This window comes from Hyperolius riggenbachi, chromosome 3 (genome assembly GCF_040937935.1).
Source record: "Hyperolius riggenbachi isolate aHypRig1 chromosome 3, aHypRig1.pri, whole genome shotgun sequence".
Classification (NCBI taxonomy): Eukaryota; Metazoa; Chordata; class Amphibia; order Anura; family Hyperoliidae; genus Hyperolius; species Hyperolius riggenbachi.
Genome location: NC_090648.1, coordinates 83,038,882 through 83,053,140, shown reverse-complemented (window position 1 = coordinate 83,053,140; position 14,259 = coordinate 83,038,882). Strand labels below are relative to the sequence as shown.

Below are 14,259 nucleotides of genomic sequence, written 5' to 3'. Positions count from 1 at the left end.
CCTGATCCTATAGTGGCTAGTACTCTTTGTTGTGGCTGCAAGCAACCTGGTGTGAATACGGTTTACGGCGGGCTGCTTTCTGCACTCCTCTTGCAACCTTCTTCAAGCTTTTAGAACAGCATTGTGAATATCTGGACTCAGAGACAGCAAATTCATGACATTTTAATAGAGATTATCTCTCAAAGAAGTTCTCGCTACAGAAGATGTTCAGTGGAATAGGGCACTTCAACGAGGCCCACTTTCCTTGTGGCCGCAAGGAAAACGTGCTATGCATATGTCAGCAGCAGGGCCAGTGGCGCAATGGATAACGCGTCTGACTACGGATCAGAAGATTGTAGGTTCGACTCCTACCTGGCTCAGGAAACATGCCGTGATCGTATAGTGGTTAGTACTCTGCGTTGTGGCCGCAGCAACCCCGGTTCGAATCCGGGTCACGGCAGGCTCTTTACTTTCTTCCTCTGCGACTTTTTCTTTAGCTTGCAACCAATCTACTGACTTTCTAAAGCATTCAGGAACCTTAGGCTCTGCTTGCTTCACTTCTTCACTACAACATTTTGCCTTTCGCCGAGAGAAAACTTTCTCTGCTATGGACCTTTGTAGCATCTTCAAACATCTTCACAAATACCATCCTCACATGACATCTTGGCCTCACCAGTTGCCAGTCTCTTGCTAAGCCTAGGTCAACTTTCACCACTTGCCTTTCCCAAGAAACCCGCGCAAGAAAAAGACCTATTACACAGAGCACTTGAGCATCAATTCACCTTGGCGCCCATACTTCTGATGGCTGCTAGCAATGCTTAAAGGACAACTCTGCTTTGACATTGTTCTGCACAGACAACTTTAACAGCAGACCCTGATCAATCATGCAGAGATAATGCTTTCAGGATTTTGTTCCTAGAAGGAGATAGAAGAACTTAGCCCGCCGTGCCCCACTCACAACAGACAGCTGCCCAGACAGAGGACCCTTTCCATACTGCTTGGCTTCACTCCTTGTCTTCACACCCAGCAACTTTCCCATTGGCACTAACTACACTCGGTGCAGCTGCAACAACATCACCTTAAGAAATGTGTGAATAACGCTAGGACTAGCATACAAAATGTGCCCTGATCCTATAGTGGCTAGTACTCTGTTGTGGCTGCAAGCAACCTGGTGTGAATACGGTTTACGGCGGGCTGCTTTCTGCACTCCTCTTGCAACCTTCTTCAACCTTTTAGAACAGCATTGTGAATATCTGGACTCAGAGACAGCAAATTCATGACATTTTAATAGAGATTATCTCTCAAAGAAGTTCTCGCTACAGAAGATGTTCAGTGGAATAGGGCACTTCAACGAGGCCCACTTTCCTTTTGGCCGCAAGGAAAACGTGCTATGCATATGTCAGCAGCAGGGCCAGTGGCGCAATGGATAACGCGTCTGACCACGGATCAGAAGATTGTAGGTTCGACTCCTACCTGGCTCAGGAAACATGCCGTGATCGTATAGTGGTTAGTACCCTGCGTTGTGGCCGCAGCAACCCCGGTTCGAATCCGGGTCACGGCAGGCTCTTTACTTTCTTCCTCTGCGACTTTTTCTTCAGCTTGCAACCAATCTACTGACTTTCTAAAGCATTCAGGAACCTTAGGCTCTGCTTGCTTCACTTCTTCACTACAACATTTTGCCTTTCGCCGAGAGAAAACTTTCTCTGCTATGGACCTTTGTAGCATCTTCAAACATCTTCACAAATACCATCCTCACATGACATCTTGGCCTCACCAGTTGCCAGTCTCTTGCTAAGCCTAGGTCAACTTTCACCACTTGCCTTTCCCAAGAAACTCGCGCAAGAAAAAGACCTATTACACAGAGCACTTGAGCATCAATTCACCTTGGCGCCCATACTTCTGATGGCTGCTAGCAATGCTTAAAGGACAACTCTGCTTTGACATTGTTCTGCACAGACAACTTTAACAGCAGACCCTGATCAATCATGCAGAGATAATGCTTTCAGGATTTTGTTCCTAGAAGGAGATAGAAGAACTTAGCCCGCCGTGCCCCACTCACAACAGACAGCTGCCCAGACAGAGGACCCTTTCCATACTGCTTGGCTTCACTCCTTGTCTTCACACCCAGCAACTTTCCCATTGGCACTAACTACACTCGGTGCAGCTGCAACAACATCACCTTAAGAAATGTGTGAATAACGCTAGGACTAGCATACAAAATGTGCCCTGATCCTATAGTGGCTAGTACTCTTTGTTGTGGCTGCAAGCAACCTGGTGTGAATACGGTTTACGGCGGGCTGCTTTCTGCACTCCTCTTGCAACCTTCTTCAAGCTTTTAGAACAGCATTGTGAATATCTGGACTCAGAGACAGCAAATTCATGACATTTTAATAGAGATTATCTCTCAAAGAAGTTATCGCTACAGAAGATGTTCAGTGGAATAGGGCACTTCAACGAGGCCCACTTTCCTTGTGGCCGCAAGGAAAACGTGCTATGCATATGTCAGCAGCAGGGCCAGTGGCGCAATGCATAACGCGTCTGACTACGGATCAGAAGATTGTAGGTTCGACTCTTACCTGGCTCAGGAAACATGCCGTGATCGTATAGTGGTTAGTACTCTGCGTTGTGGCCGCAGCAACCCCGGTTCGAATCCGGGTCACGGCAGGCTCTTTACTTTCTTCCTCTGTGACTTTTTCTTCAGCTTGCAACCAATCTACTGACTTTCTAAAGCATTCAGGAACCTTAGGCTCTGCTTGCTTCACTTCTTCACTACAACATTTTGCCTTTCGCCGAGAGAAAACTTTCTCTGCTATGGACCTTTGTAGCATCTTCAAACATCTTCACAAACACCATCCTCACATGACATCTTGGCCTCACCAGTTGCCAGTCCCTTGCTAAGCCTAGGTCAACTTTCACCACTTGCCTTTCCCAAGAAACCTGCGCAAGAAAAAGACCTATTACACAGAGCACTTGAGCATCAATTCACCTTGGCGCCCATACTTCTGATGGCTGCTAGCAATGCTTAAAGGACAACTCTGCTTTGACATTGTTCTGCACAGACAACTTTAACAGCAGACCCTGATCAATCATGCAGAGATAATGCTTTCAGGATTTTGTTCCTAGAAGGAGATAGAAGAACTTAGCCCGCCGTGCCCCACTCACAACAGACAGCTGCCCAGACAGAGGACCCTTTCCATACTGCTTGGCTTCACTCCTTGTCTTCACACCCAGCAACTTTCCCATTGGCACTAACTACACTCGGTGCAGCTGCAACAACATCACCTTAAGAAATGTGTGAATAACGCTAGGACTAGCATACAAAATGTGCCCTGATCCTATAGTGGCTAGTACTCTGTTGTGGCTGCAAGCAACCTGGTGTGAATACGGTTTACGGCGGGCTGCTTTCTGCACTCCTCTTGCAACCTTCTTCAACCTTTTAGAACAGCATTGTGAATATCTGGACTCAGAGACAGCAAATTCATGACATTTTAATAGAGATTATCTCTCAAAGAAGTTCTCGCTACAGAAGATGTTCAGTGGAATAGGGCACTTCAACGAGGCCCACTTTCCTTTTGGCCGCAAGGAAAACGTGCTATGCATATGTCAGCAGCAGGGCCAGTGGCGCAATGGATAACGCGTCTGACCACGGATCAGAAGATTGTAGGTTCGACTCCTACCTGGCTCAGGAAACATGCCGTGATCGTATAGTGGTTAGTACCCTGCGTTGTGGCCGCAGCAACCCCGGTTCGAATCCGGGTCACGGCAGGCTCTTTACTTTCTTCCTCTGCGACTTTTTCTTCAGCTTGCAACCAATCTACTGACTTTCTAAAGCATTCAGGAACCTTAGGCTCTGCTTGCTTCACTTCTTCACTACAACATTTTGCCTTTCGCCGAGAGAAAACTTTCTCTGCTATGGACCTTTGTAGCATCTTCAAACATCTTCACAAATACCATCCTCACATGACATCTTGGCCTCACCAGTTGCCAGTCTCTTGCTAAGCCTAGGTCAACTTTCACCACTTGCCTTTCCCAAGAAACTCGCGCAAGAAAAAGACCTATTACACAGAGCACTTGAGCATCAATTCACCTTGGCGCCCATACTTCTGATGGCTGCTAGCAATGCTTAAAGGACAACTCTGCTTTGACATTGTTCTGCACAGACAACTTTAACAGCAGACCCTGATCAATCATGCAGAGATAATGCTTTCAGGATTTTGTTCCTAGAAGGAGATAGAAGAACTTAGCCCGCCGTGCCCCACTCACAACAGACAGCTGCCCAGACAGAGGACCCTTTCCATACTGCTTGGCTTCACTCCTTGTCTTCACACCCAGCAACTTTCCCATTGGCACTAACTACACTCGGTGCAGCGGCAACAACATCACCTTAAGAAATGTGTGAATAACGCTAGGACTAGCATACAAAATGTGCCCTGATCCTATAGTGGCTAGTACTCTTTGTTGTGGCTGCAAGCAACCTGGTGTGAATACGGTTTACGGCGGGCTGCTTTCTGCACTCCTCTTGCAACCTTCTTCAAGCTTTTAGAACAGCATTGTGAATATCTGGACTCAGAGACAGCAAATTCATGACATTTTAATAGAGATTATCTCTCAAAGAAGTTATCGCTACAGAAGATGTTCAGTGGAATAGGGCACTTCAACGAGGCCCACTTTCCTTGTGGCCGCAAGGAAAACGTGCTATGCATATGTCAGCAGCAGGGCCAGTGGCGCAATGCATAACGCGTCTGACTACGGATCAGAAGATTGTAGGTTCGACTCCTACCTGGCTCAGGAAACATGCCGTGATCGTATAGTGGTTAGTACTCTGCGTTGTGGCCGCAGCAACCCCGGTTCGAATCCGGGTCACGGCAGGCTCTTTACTTTCTTCCTCTGTGACTTTTTCTTCAGCTTGCAACCAATCTACTGACTTTCTAAAGCATTCAGGAACCTTAGGCTCTGCTTGCTTCACTTCTTCACTACAACATTTTGCCTTTCGCCGAGAGAAAACTTTCTCTGCTATGGACCTTTGTAGCATCTTCAAACATCTTCACAAACACCATCCTCACATGACATCTTGGCCTCACCAGTTGCCAGTCCCTTGCTAAGCCTAGGTCAACTTTCACCACTTGCCTTTCCCAAGAAACCTGCGCAAGAAAAAGACCTATTACACAGAGCACTTGAGCATCAATTCACCTTGGCGCCCATACTTCTGATGGCTGCTAGCAATGCTTAAAGGACAACTCTGCTTTGACATTGTTCTGCACAGACAACTTTAACAGCAGACCCTGATCAATCATGCAGAGATAATGCTTTCAGGATTTTGTTCCTAGAAGGAGATAGAAGAACTTAGCCCGCCGTGCCCCACTCACAACAGACAGCTGCCCAGACAGAGGACCCTTTCCATACTGCTTGGCTTCACTCCTTGTCTTCACACCCAGCAACTTTCCCATTGGCACTAACTACACTCGGTGCAGCTGCAACAACATCACCTTAAGAAATGTGTGAATAACGCTAGGACTAGCATACAAAATGTGCCCTGATCCTATAGTGGCTAGTACTCTTTGTTGTGGCTGCAAGCAACCTGGTGTGAATACGGTTTACGGCGGGCTGCTTTCTGCACTCCTCTTGCAACCTTCTTCAAGCTTTTAGAACAGCATTGTGAATATCTGGACTCAGAGACAGCAAATTCATGACATTTTAATAGAGATTATCTCTCAAAGAAGTTATCGCTACAGAAGATGTTCAGTGGAATAGGGCACTTCAACGAGGCCCACTTTCCTTGTGGCCGCAAGGAAAACGTGCTATGCATATGTCAGCAGCAGGGCCAGTGGCGCAATGCATAACGCGTCTGACTACGGATCAGAAGATTGTAGGTTCGACTCCTACCTGGCTCAGGAAACATGCCGTGATCGTATAGTGGTTAGTACTCTGCGTTGTGGCCGCAGCAACCCCGGTTCGAATCCGGGTCACGGCAGGCTCTTTACTTTCTTCCTCTGTGACTTTTTCTTCAGCTTGCAACCAATCTACTGACTTTCTAAAGCATTCAGGAACCTTAGGCTCTGCTTGCTTCACTTCTTCACTACAACATTTTGCCTTTCGCCGAGAGAAAACTTTCTCTGCTATGGACCTTTGTAGCATCTTCAAACATCTTCACAAACACCATCCTCACATGACATCTTGGCCTCACCAGTTGCCAGTCCCTTGCTAAGCCTAGGTCAACTTTCACCACTTGCCTTTCCCAAGAAACCTGCGCAAGAAAAAGACCTATTACACAGAGCACTTGAGCATCAATTCACCTTGGCGCCCATACTTCTGATGGCTGCTAGCAATGCTTAAAGGACAACTCTGCTTTGACATTGTTCTGCACAGACAACTTTAACAGCAGACCCTGATCAATCATGCAGAGATAATGCTTTCAGGATTTTGTTCCTAGAAGGAGATAGAAGAACTTAGCCCGCCGTGCCCCACTCACAACAGACAGCTGCCCAGACAGAGGACCCTTTCCATACTGCTTGGCTTCACTCCTTGTCTTCACACCCAGCAACTTTCCCATTGGCACTAACTACACTCGGTGCAGCTGCAACAACATCACCTTAAGAAATGTGTGAATAACGCTAGGACTAGCATACAAAATGTGCCCTGATCCTATAGTGGCTAGTACTCTGTTGTGGCTGCAAGCAACCTGGTGTGAATACGGTTTACGGCGGGCTGCTTTCTGCACTCCTCTTGCAACCTTCTTCAACCTTTTAGAACAGCATTGTGAATATCTGGACTCAGAGACAGCAAATTCATGACATTTTAATAGAGATTATCTCTCAAAGAAGTTCTCGCTACAGAAGATGTTCAGTGGAATAGGGCACTTCAACGAGGCCCACTTTCCTTTTGGCCGCAAGGAAAACGTGCTATGCATATGTCAGCAGCAGGGCCAGTGGCGCAATGGATAACGCGTCTGACCACGGATCAGAAGATTGTAGGTTCGACTCCTACCTGGCTCAGGAAACATGCCGTGATCGTATAGTGGTTAGTACCCTGCGTTGTGGCCGCAGCAACCCCGGTTCGAATCCGGGTCACGGCAGGCTCTTTACTTTCTTCCTCTGCGACTTTTTCTTCAGCTTGCAACCAATCTACTGACTTTCTAAAGCATTCAGGAACCTTAGGCTCTGCTTGCTTCACTTCTTCACTACAACATTTTGCCTTTCGCCGAGAGAAAACTTTCTCTGCTATGGACCTTTGTAGCATCTTCAAACATCTTCACAAATACCATCCTCACATGACATCTTGGCCTCACCAGTTGCCAGTCTCTTGCTAAGCCTAGGTCAACTTTCACCACTTGCCTTTCCCAAGAAACTCGCGCAAGAAAAAGACCTATTACACAGAGCACTTGAGCATCAATTCACCTTGGCGCCCATACTTCTGATGGCTGCTAGCAATGCTTAAAGGACAACTCTGCTTTGACATTGTTCTGCACAGACAACTTTAACAGCAGACCCTGATCAATCATGCAGAGATAATGCTTTCAGGATTTTGTTCCTAGAAGGAGATAGAAGAACTTAGCCCGCCGTGCCCCACTCACAACAGACAGCTGCCCAGACAGAGGACCCTTTCCATACTGCTTGGCTTCACTCCTTGTCTTCACACCCAGCAACTTTCCCATTGGCACTAACTACACTCGGTGCAGCGGCAACAACATCACCTTAAGAAATGTGTGAATAACGCTAGGACTAGCATACAAAATGTGCCCTGATCCTATAGTGGCTAGTACTCTTTGTTGTGGCTGCAAGCAACCTGGTGTGAATACGGTTTACGGCGGGCTGCTTTCTGCACTCCTCTTGCAACCTTCTTCAAGCTTTTAGAACAGCATTGTGAATATCTGGACTCAGAGACAGCAAATTCATGACATTTTAATAGAGATTATCTCTCAAAGAAGTTATCGCTACAGAAGATGTTCAGTGGAATAGGGCACTTCAACGAGGCCCACTTTCCTTGTGGCCGCAAGGAAAACGTGCTATGCATATGTCAGCAGCAGGGCCAGTGGCGCAATGCATAACGCGTCTGACTACGGATCAGAAGATTGTAGGTTCGACTCCTACCTGGCTCAGGAAACATGCCGTGATCGTATAGTGGTTAGTACTCTGCGTTGTGGCCGCAGCAACCCCGGTTCGAATCCGGGTCACGGCAGGCTCTTTACTTTCTTCCTCTGTGACTTTTTCTTCAGCTTGCAACCAATCTACTGACTTTCTAAAGCATTCAGGAACCTTAGGCTCTGCTTGCTTCACTTCTTCACTACAACATTTTGCCTTTCGCCGAGAGAAAACTTTCTCTGCTATGGACCTTTGTAGCATCTTCAAACATCTTCACAAACACCATCCTCACATGACATCTTGGCCTCACCAGTTGCCAGTCCCTTGCTAAGCCTAGGTCAACTTTCACCACTTGCCTTTCCCAAGAAACCTGCGCAAGAAAAAGACCTATTACACAGAGCACTTGAGCATCAATTCACCTTGGCGCCCATACTTCTGATGGCTGCTAGCAATGCTTAAAGGACAACTCTGCTTTGACATTGTTCTGCACAGACAACTTTAACAGCAGACCCTGATCAATCATGCAGAGATAATGCTTTCAGGATTTTGTTCCTAGAAGGAGATAGAAGAACTTAGCCCGCCGTGCCCCACTCACAACAGACAGCTGCCCAGACAGAGGACCCTTTCCATACTGCTTGGCTTCACTCCTTGTCTTCACACCCAGCAACTTTCCCATTGGCACTAACTACACTCGGTGCAGCTGCAACAACATCACCTTAAGAAATGTGTGAATAACGCTAGGACTAGCATACAAAATGTGCCCTGATCCTATAGTGGCTAGTACTCTTTGTTGTGGCTGCAAGCAACCTGGTGTGAATACGGTTTACGGCGGGCTGCTTTCTGCACTCCTCTTGCAACCTTCTTCAAGCTTTTAGAACAGCATTGTGAATATCTGGACTCAGAGACAGCAAATTCATGACATTTTAATAGAGATTATCTCTCAAAGAAGTTCTCGCTACAGAAGATGTTCAGTGGAATAGGGCACTTCAACGAGGCCCACTTTCCTTGTGGCCGCAAGGAAAACGTGCTATGCATATGTCAGCAGCAGGGCCAGTGGCGCAATGGATAACGCGTCTGACTACGGATCGGAAGATTGTAGGTTCGACTCCTACCTGGCTCAGGTAACTTGCCGTGATCGTATAGTGGTTAGTACTCTGCGTTGTGGCCGCAGCAACTCCGGTTCACGGCAGGCTCTTTACTTTCTTCCTCTGCGACTTTTTCTTTAGCTTGCAACCAATCTACTGACTTTCTAAAGCATTCAGGAACCTTAGGCTCTGCTTGCTTCACTTCTTCACTACAACATTTTGCCTTTCGCCGAGAGAAAACTTTCTCTGCTATGGACCTTTGTAGCATCTTCAAACATCTTCACAAATACCATCCTCACATGACATTTTGGCCTCACCAGTTGCCAGTCTCTTGCTAAGCCTAGGTCAACTTTCACCACTTGCCTTTCCCAAGAAACCCGCGCAAGAAAAAGACCTATTACACAGAGCACTTGAGCATCAATTCACCTTGGCGCCCATACTTCTGATGGCTGCTAGCAATGCTTAAAGGACAACTCTGCTTTGACATTGCTCTGCACAGACAACTTTAACAGCAGACCCTGATCAATCATGCAGAGATAATGCTTTCAGGATTTTGTTCCTAGAAGGAGATAGAAGAACTTAGCCCGCCGTGCCCCACTCACAACAGACAGCTGCCCAGACAGAGGACCCTTTCCATACTGCTTGGCTTCACTCCTTGTCTTCACACCCAGCAACTTTCCCATTGGCACTAACTACACTCGGTGCAGCTGCAACAACATCACCTTAAGAAATGTGTGAATAACGCTAGGACTAGCATACAAAATGTGCCCTGATCCTATAGTGGCTAGTACTCTGTTGTGGCTGCAAGCAACCTGGTGTGAATACGGTTTACGGCGGGCTGCTTTCTGCACTCCTCTTGCAACCTTCTTCAACCTTTTAGAACAGCATTGTGAATATCTGGACTCAGAGACAGCAAATTCATGACATTTTAATAGAGATTATCTCTCAAAGAAGTTCTCGCTACAGAAGATGTTCAGTGGAATAGGGCACTTCAACGAGGCCCACTTTCCTTTTGGCCGCAAGGAAAACGTGCTATGCATATGTCAGCAGCAGGGCCAGTGGCGCAATGGATAACGCGTCTGACCACGGATCAGAAGATTGTAGGTTCGACTCCTACCTGGCTCAGGAAACATGCCGTGATCGTATAGTGGTTAGTACTCTGCGTTGTGGCCGCAGCAACCCCGGTTCGAATCCGGGTCACTGCAGGCTCTTTACTTTCTTCCTCTGCGACTTTTTCTTCAGCTTGCAACCAATCTACTGACTTTCTAAAGCATTCAGGAACCTTAGGCTCTGCTTGCTTCACTTCTTCACTACAACATTTTGCCTTTCGCCAAGAGAAAACTTTCTCTGCTATGGACCTTTGTAGCATCTTCAAACATCTTCACAAATACCATCCTCACATGACATCTTGGCCTCACCAGTTGCCAGTCTCTTGCTAAGCCTAGGTCAACTTTCACCACTTGCCTTTCCCAAGAAACTCGCGCAAGAAAAAGACCTATTACACAGAGCACTTGAGCATCAATTCACCTTGGCGCCCATACTTCTGATGGCTGCTAGCAATGCTTAAAGGACAACTCTGCTTTGACATTGTTCTGCACAGACAACTTTAACAGCAGACCCTGATCAATCATGCAGAGATAATGCTTTCAGGATTTTGTTCCTAGAAGGAGATAGAAGAACTTAGCCCGCCGTGCCCCACTCACAACAGACAGCTGCCCAGACAGAGGACCCTTTCCATACTGCTTGGCTTCACTCCTTGTCTTCACACCCAGCAACTTTCCCATTGGCACTAACTACACTCGGTGCAGCTGCAACAACATCACCTTAAGAAATGTGTGAATAACGCTAGGACTAGCATACAAAATGTGCCCTGATCCTATAGTGGCTAGTACTCTTTGTTGTGGCTGCAAGCAACCTGGTGTGAATACGGTTTACGGCGGGCTGCTTTCTGCACTCCTCTTGCAACCTTCTTCAAGCTTTTAGAACAGCATTGTGAATATCTGGACTCAGAGACAGCAAATTCATGACATTTTAATAGAGATTATCTCTCAAAGAAGTTCTCGCTACAGAAGATGTTCAGTGGAATAGGGCACTTCAACGAGGCCCACTTTCCTTGTGGCCGCAAGGAAAACGTGCTATGCATATGTCAGCAGCAGGGCCAGTGGCGCAATGCATAACGCGTCTGACTACGGATCAGAAGATTGTAGGTTCGACTCCTACCTGGCTCAGGAAACATGCCGTGATCGTATAGTGGTTAGTACTCTGCGTTGTGGCCGCAGCAACCCCGGTTCGAATCCGGGTCACGGCAGGCTCTTTACTTTCTTCCTCTGTGACTTTTTTTTCAGCTTGCAACCAATCTACTGACTTTCTAAAGCATTCAGGAACCTTAGGCTCTGCTTGCTTCACTTCTTCACTACAACATTTTGCCTTTCGCCGAGAGAAAACTTTCTCTGCTATGGACCTTTGTAGCATCTTCAAACATCTTCACAAATACCATCCTCACATGACATCTTGGCCTCACCAGTTGCCAGTCTCTTGCTAAGCCTAGGTCAACTTTCACCACTTGCCTTTCCCAAGAAACCCGCGCAAGAAAAAGACCTATTACACAGAGCACTTGAGCATCAATTCACCTTGGCGCCCATACTTCTGATGGCTGCTAGCAATGCTTAAAGGACAACTCTGCTTTGACATTGTTCTGCACAGACAACTTTAACAGCAGACCCTGATCAATCATGCAGAGATAATGCTTTCAGGATTTTGTTCCTAGAAGGAGATAGAAGAACTTAGCCTGCCGTTCCCCACTCACAACAGACAGCTGCCCAGACAGAGGACCCTTTCCATACTGCTCGGCTTCACTCCTTGTCTTCACACCCAGCAACTTTCCCATTGGCACTAACTACACTCGGTGCAGCTGCAACAACATCACCTTAAGAAATGTGTGAATAACGCTAGGACTAGCATACAAAATGTGCCCTGATCCTATAGTGGCTAGTACTCTTTGTTGTGGCTGCAAGCAACCTGGTGTGAATACGGTTTACGGCGGGCTGCTTTCTGCACTCCTCTTGCAACCTTCTTCAAGCTTTTAGAACAGCATTGTGAATATCTGGACTCAGAGACAGCAAATTCATGACATTTTAATAGAGATTATCTCTCAAAGAAGTTATCGCTACAGAAGATGTTCAGTGGAATAGGGCACTTCAACGAGGCCCACTTTCCTTGTGGCCGCAAGGAAAACGTGCTATGCATATGTCAGCAGCAGGGCCAGTGGCGCAATGCATAACGCGTCTGACTACGGATCAGAAGATTGTAGGTTCGACTCCTACCTGGCTCAGGTAACTTGCCGTGATCGTATAGTGGTTAGTACTCTGCGTTGTGGCCGCAGCAACTCCGGTTCACGGCAGGCTCTTTACTTTCTTCCTCTGCGACTTTTTCTTTAGCTTGCAACCAATCTACTGACTTTCTAAAGCATTCAGGAACCTTAGGCTCTGCTTGCTTCACTTCTTCACTACAACATTTTGCCTTTCGCCGAGAGAAAACTTTCTCTGCTATGGACCTTTGTAGCATCTTCAAACATCTTCACAAATACCATCCTCACATGACATTTTGGCCTCACCAGTTGCCAGTCTCTTGCTAAGCCTAGGTCAACTTTCACCACTTGCCTTTCCCAAGAAACCCGCGCAAGAAAAAGACCTATTACACAGAGCACTTGAGCATCAATTCACCTTGGCGCCCATACTTCTGATGGCTGCTAGCAATGCTTAAAGGACAACTCTGCTTTGACATTGCTCTGCACAGACAACTTTAACAGCAGACCCTGATCAATCATGCAGAGATAATGCTTTCAGGATTTTGTTCCTAGAAGGAGATAGAAGAACTTAGCCCGCCGTGCCCCACTCACAACAGACAGCTGCCCAGACAGAGGACCCTTTCCATACTGCTTGGCTTCACTCCTTGTCTTCACACCCAGCAACTTTCCCATTGGCACTAACTACACTCGGTGCAGCTGCAACAACATCACCTTAAGAAATGTGTGAATAACGCTAGGACTAGCATACAAAATGTGCCCTGATCCTATAGTGGCTAGTACTCTTTGTTGTGGCTGCAAGCAACCTGGTGTGAATACGGTTTACGGCGGGCTGCTTTCTGCACTCCTCTTGCAACCTTCTTCAAGCTTTTAGAACAGCATTGTGAATATCTGGACTCAGAGACAGCAAATTCATGACATTTTAATAGAGATTATCTCTCAAAGAAGTTCTCGCTACAGAAGATGTTCAGTGGAATAGGGCACTTCAACGAGGCCCACTTTCCTTGTGGCCGCAAGGAAAACGTGCTATGCATATGTCAGCAGCAGGGCCAGTGGCGCAATGGATAACGCGTCTGACTACGGATCAGAAGATTGTAGGTTCGACTCCTACCTGGCTCAGGAAACATGCCGTGATCGTATAGTGGTTAGTACTCTGCGTTGTGGCTGCAGCAACCCCGGTTCGAATCCGGGTCACGGCAGGCTCTTTACTTTCTTCCTCTGCGACTTTTTCTTCAGCTTGCAACCAATCTACTGACTTTCTAAAGCATTCAGGAACCTTAGGCTCTGCTTGCTTCACTTCTTCACTACAACATTTTGCCTTTCGCCGAGAGAAAACTTTCTCTGCTATGGACCTTTGTAGCATCTTCAAACATCTTCACAAATACCATCCTCACATGACATCTTGGCCTCACCAGTTGCCAGTCTCTTGCTAAGCCTAGGTCAACTTTCACCACTTGCCTTTCCCAAGAAACCCGCGCAAGAAAAAGACCTATTACACAGAGCACTTGAGCATCAATTCACCTTGGCACCCATACTTCTGATGGCTGCTAGCAATGCTTAAAGGACAACTCTGCTTTGACATTGTTCTGCACAGACAACTTTAACAGCAGACCCTGATCAATCATGCAGAGATAATGCTTTCAGGATTTTGTTCCTAGAAGGAGATAGAAAAACTTAGCCCGCCGTGCCCCACTCACAACAGACAGCTGCCCAGACAGAGGACCCTTTCCATACTGCTTGGCTTCACTCCTTGTCTTCACACCCAGCAACTTTCCCATTGGCACTAACTACACTCGGTGCAGCTGCAACAACA

At 47.0% G+C, this 14,259-nt stretch overlaps 22 non-coding genes across 22 annotated transcripts; all 22 read left to right on the top strand.

Moving 5' to 3' along the window:
* Nucleotides 1-286: 286 nt before the first annotated feature.
* Nucleotides 287-359, top strand: TRNAR-ACG (transfer RNA arginine (anticodon ACG)). The gene has a single exon. It is a non-coding gene; the product is annotated as a tRNA-Arg (tRNA).
* Nucleotides 360-367: 8 nt separating this feature from the next.
* Nucleotides 368-439, top strand: TRNAH-GUG (transfer RNA histidin (anticodon GUG)). Its single transcript has one exon. It is a non-coding gene; the product is annotated as a tRNA-His (tRNA).
* A 948-nt stretch (nt 440-1,387) lies between these two features.
* Nucleotides 1,388-1,460, top strand: TRNAR-ACG (transfer RNA arginine (anticodon ACG)). Its single transcript has one exon. It is a non-coding gene; the product is annotated as a tRNA-Arg (tRNA).
* Nucleotides 1,461-1,468: 8 nt separating this feature from the next.
* On the top strand, nt 1,469-1,540 carry TRNAH-GUG (transfer RNA histidin (anticodon GUG)). The gene has a single exon. It is a non-coding gene; the product is annotated as a tRNA-His (tRNA).
* A 1,031-nt stretch (nt 1,541-2,571) lies between these two features.
* On the top strand, nt 2,572-2,643 carry TRNAH-GUG (transfer RNA histidin (anticodon GUG)). The gene has a single exon. It is a non-coding gene; the product is annotated as a tRNA-His (tRNA).
* A 948-nt stretch (nt 2,644-3,591) lies between these two features.
* TRNAR-ACG (transfer RNA arginine (anticodon ACG)) lies at nt 3,592-3,664 on the top strand. The gene has a single exon. It is a non-coding gene; the product is annotated as a tRNA-Arg (tRNA).
* Nucleotides 3,665-3,672: 8 nt separating this feature from the next.
* Nucleotides 3,673-3,744, top strand: TRNAH-GUG (transfer RNA histidin (anticodon GUG)). The gene has a single exon. It is a non-coding gene; the product is annotated as a tRNA-His (tRNA).
* Nucleotides 3,745-4,694: 950 nt separating this feature from the next.
* TRNAR-ACG (transfer RNA arginine (anticodon ACG)) lies at nt 4,695-4,767 on the top strand. Its single transcript has one exon. It is a non-coding gene; the product is annotated as a tRNA-Arg (tRNA).
* Nucleotides 4,768-4,775: 8 nt separating this feature from the next.
* On the top strand, nt 4,776-4,847 carry TRNAH-GUG (transfer RNA histidin (anticodon GUG)). The gene has a single exon. It is a non-coding gene; the product is annotated as a tRNA-His (tRNA).
* Nucleotides 4,848-5,797: 950 nt separating this feature from the next.
* Nucleotides 5,798-5,870, top strand: TRNAR-ACG (transfer RNA arginine (anticodon ACG)). The gene has a single exon. It is a non-coding gene; the product is annotated as a tRNA-Arg (tRNA).
* Nucleotides 5,871-5,878: 8 nt separating this feature from the next.
* Nucleotides 5,879-5,950, top strand: TRNAH-GUG (transfer RNA histidin (anticodon GUG)). Its single transcript has one exon. It is a non-coding gene; the product is annotated as a tRNA-His (tRNA).
* A 948-nt stretch (nt 5,951-6,898) lies between these two features.
* TRNAR-ACG (transfer RNA arginine (anticodon ACG)) lies at nt 6,899-6,971 on the top strand. The gene has a single exon. It is a non-coding gene; the product is annotated as a tRNA-Arg (tRNA).
* Nucleotides 6,972-6,979: 8 nt separating this feature from the next.
* On the top strand, nt 6,980-7,051 carry TRNAH-GUG (transfer RNA histidin (anticodon GUG)). Its single transcript has one exon. It is a non-coding gene; the product is annotated as a tRNA-His (tRNA).
* A 950-nt stretch (nt 7,052-8,001) lies between these two features.
* On the top strand, nt 8,002-8,074 carry TRNAR-ACG (transfer RNA arginine (anticodon ACG)). Its single transcript has one exon. It is a non-coding gene; the product is annotated as a tRNA-Arg (tRNA).
* Nucleotides 8,075-8,082: 8 nt separating this feature from the next.
* On the top strand, nt 8,083-8,154 carry TRNAH-GUG (transfer RNA histidin (anticodon GUG)). Its single transcript has one exon. It is a non-coding gene; the product is annotated as a tRNA-His (tRNA).
* Nucleotides 8,155-9,104: 950 nt separating this feature from the next.
* TRNAR-ACG (transfer RNA arginine (anticodon ACG)) lies at nt 9,105-9,177 on the top strand. Its single transcript has one exon. It is a non-coding gene; the product is annotated as a tRNA-Arg (tRNA).
* Nucleotides 9,178-10,194: 1,017 nt separating this feature from the next.
* Nucleotides 10,195-10,267, top strand: TRNAR-ACG (transfer RNA arginine (anticodon ACG)). Its single transcript has one exon. It is a non-coding gene; the product is annotated as a tRNA-Arg (tRNA).
* Nucleotides 10,268-11,297: 1,030 nt separating this feature from the next.
* On the top strand, nt 11,298-11,370 carry TRNAR-ACG (transfer RNA arginine (anticodon ACG)). Its single transcript has one exon. It is a non-coding gene; the product is annotated as a tRNA-Arg (tRNA).
* An 8-nt stretch (nt 11,371-11,378) lies between these two features.
* Nucleotides 11,379-11,450, top strand: TRNAH-GUG (transfer RNA histidin (anticodon GUG)). Its single transcript has one exon. It is a non-coding gene; the product is annotated as a tRNA-His (tRNA).
* A 950-nt stretch (nt 11,451-12,400) lies between these two features.
* TRNAR-ACG (transfer RNA arginine (anticodon ACG)) lies at nt 12,401-12,473 on the top strand. Its single transcript has one exon. It is a non-coding gene; the product is annotated as a tRNA-Arg (tRNA).
* A 1,019-nt stretch (nt 12,474-13,492) lies between these two features.
* On the top strand, nt 13,493-13,565 carry TRNAR-ACG (transfer RNA arginine (anticodon ACG)). Its single transcript has one exon. It is a non-coding gene; the product is annotated as a tRNA-Arg (tRNA).
* An 8-nt stretch (nt 13,566-13,573) lies between these two features.
* Nucleotides 13,574-13,645, top strand: TRNAH-GUG (transfer RNA histidin (anticodon GUG)). The gene has a single exon. It is a non-coding gene; the product is annotated as a tRNA-His (tRNA).
* The last annotated feature ends 614 nt before the right edge of the window (nt 13,646-14,259 follow it).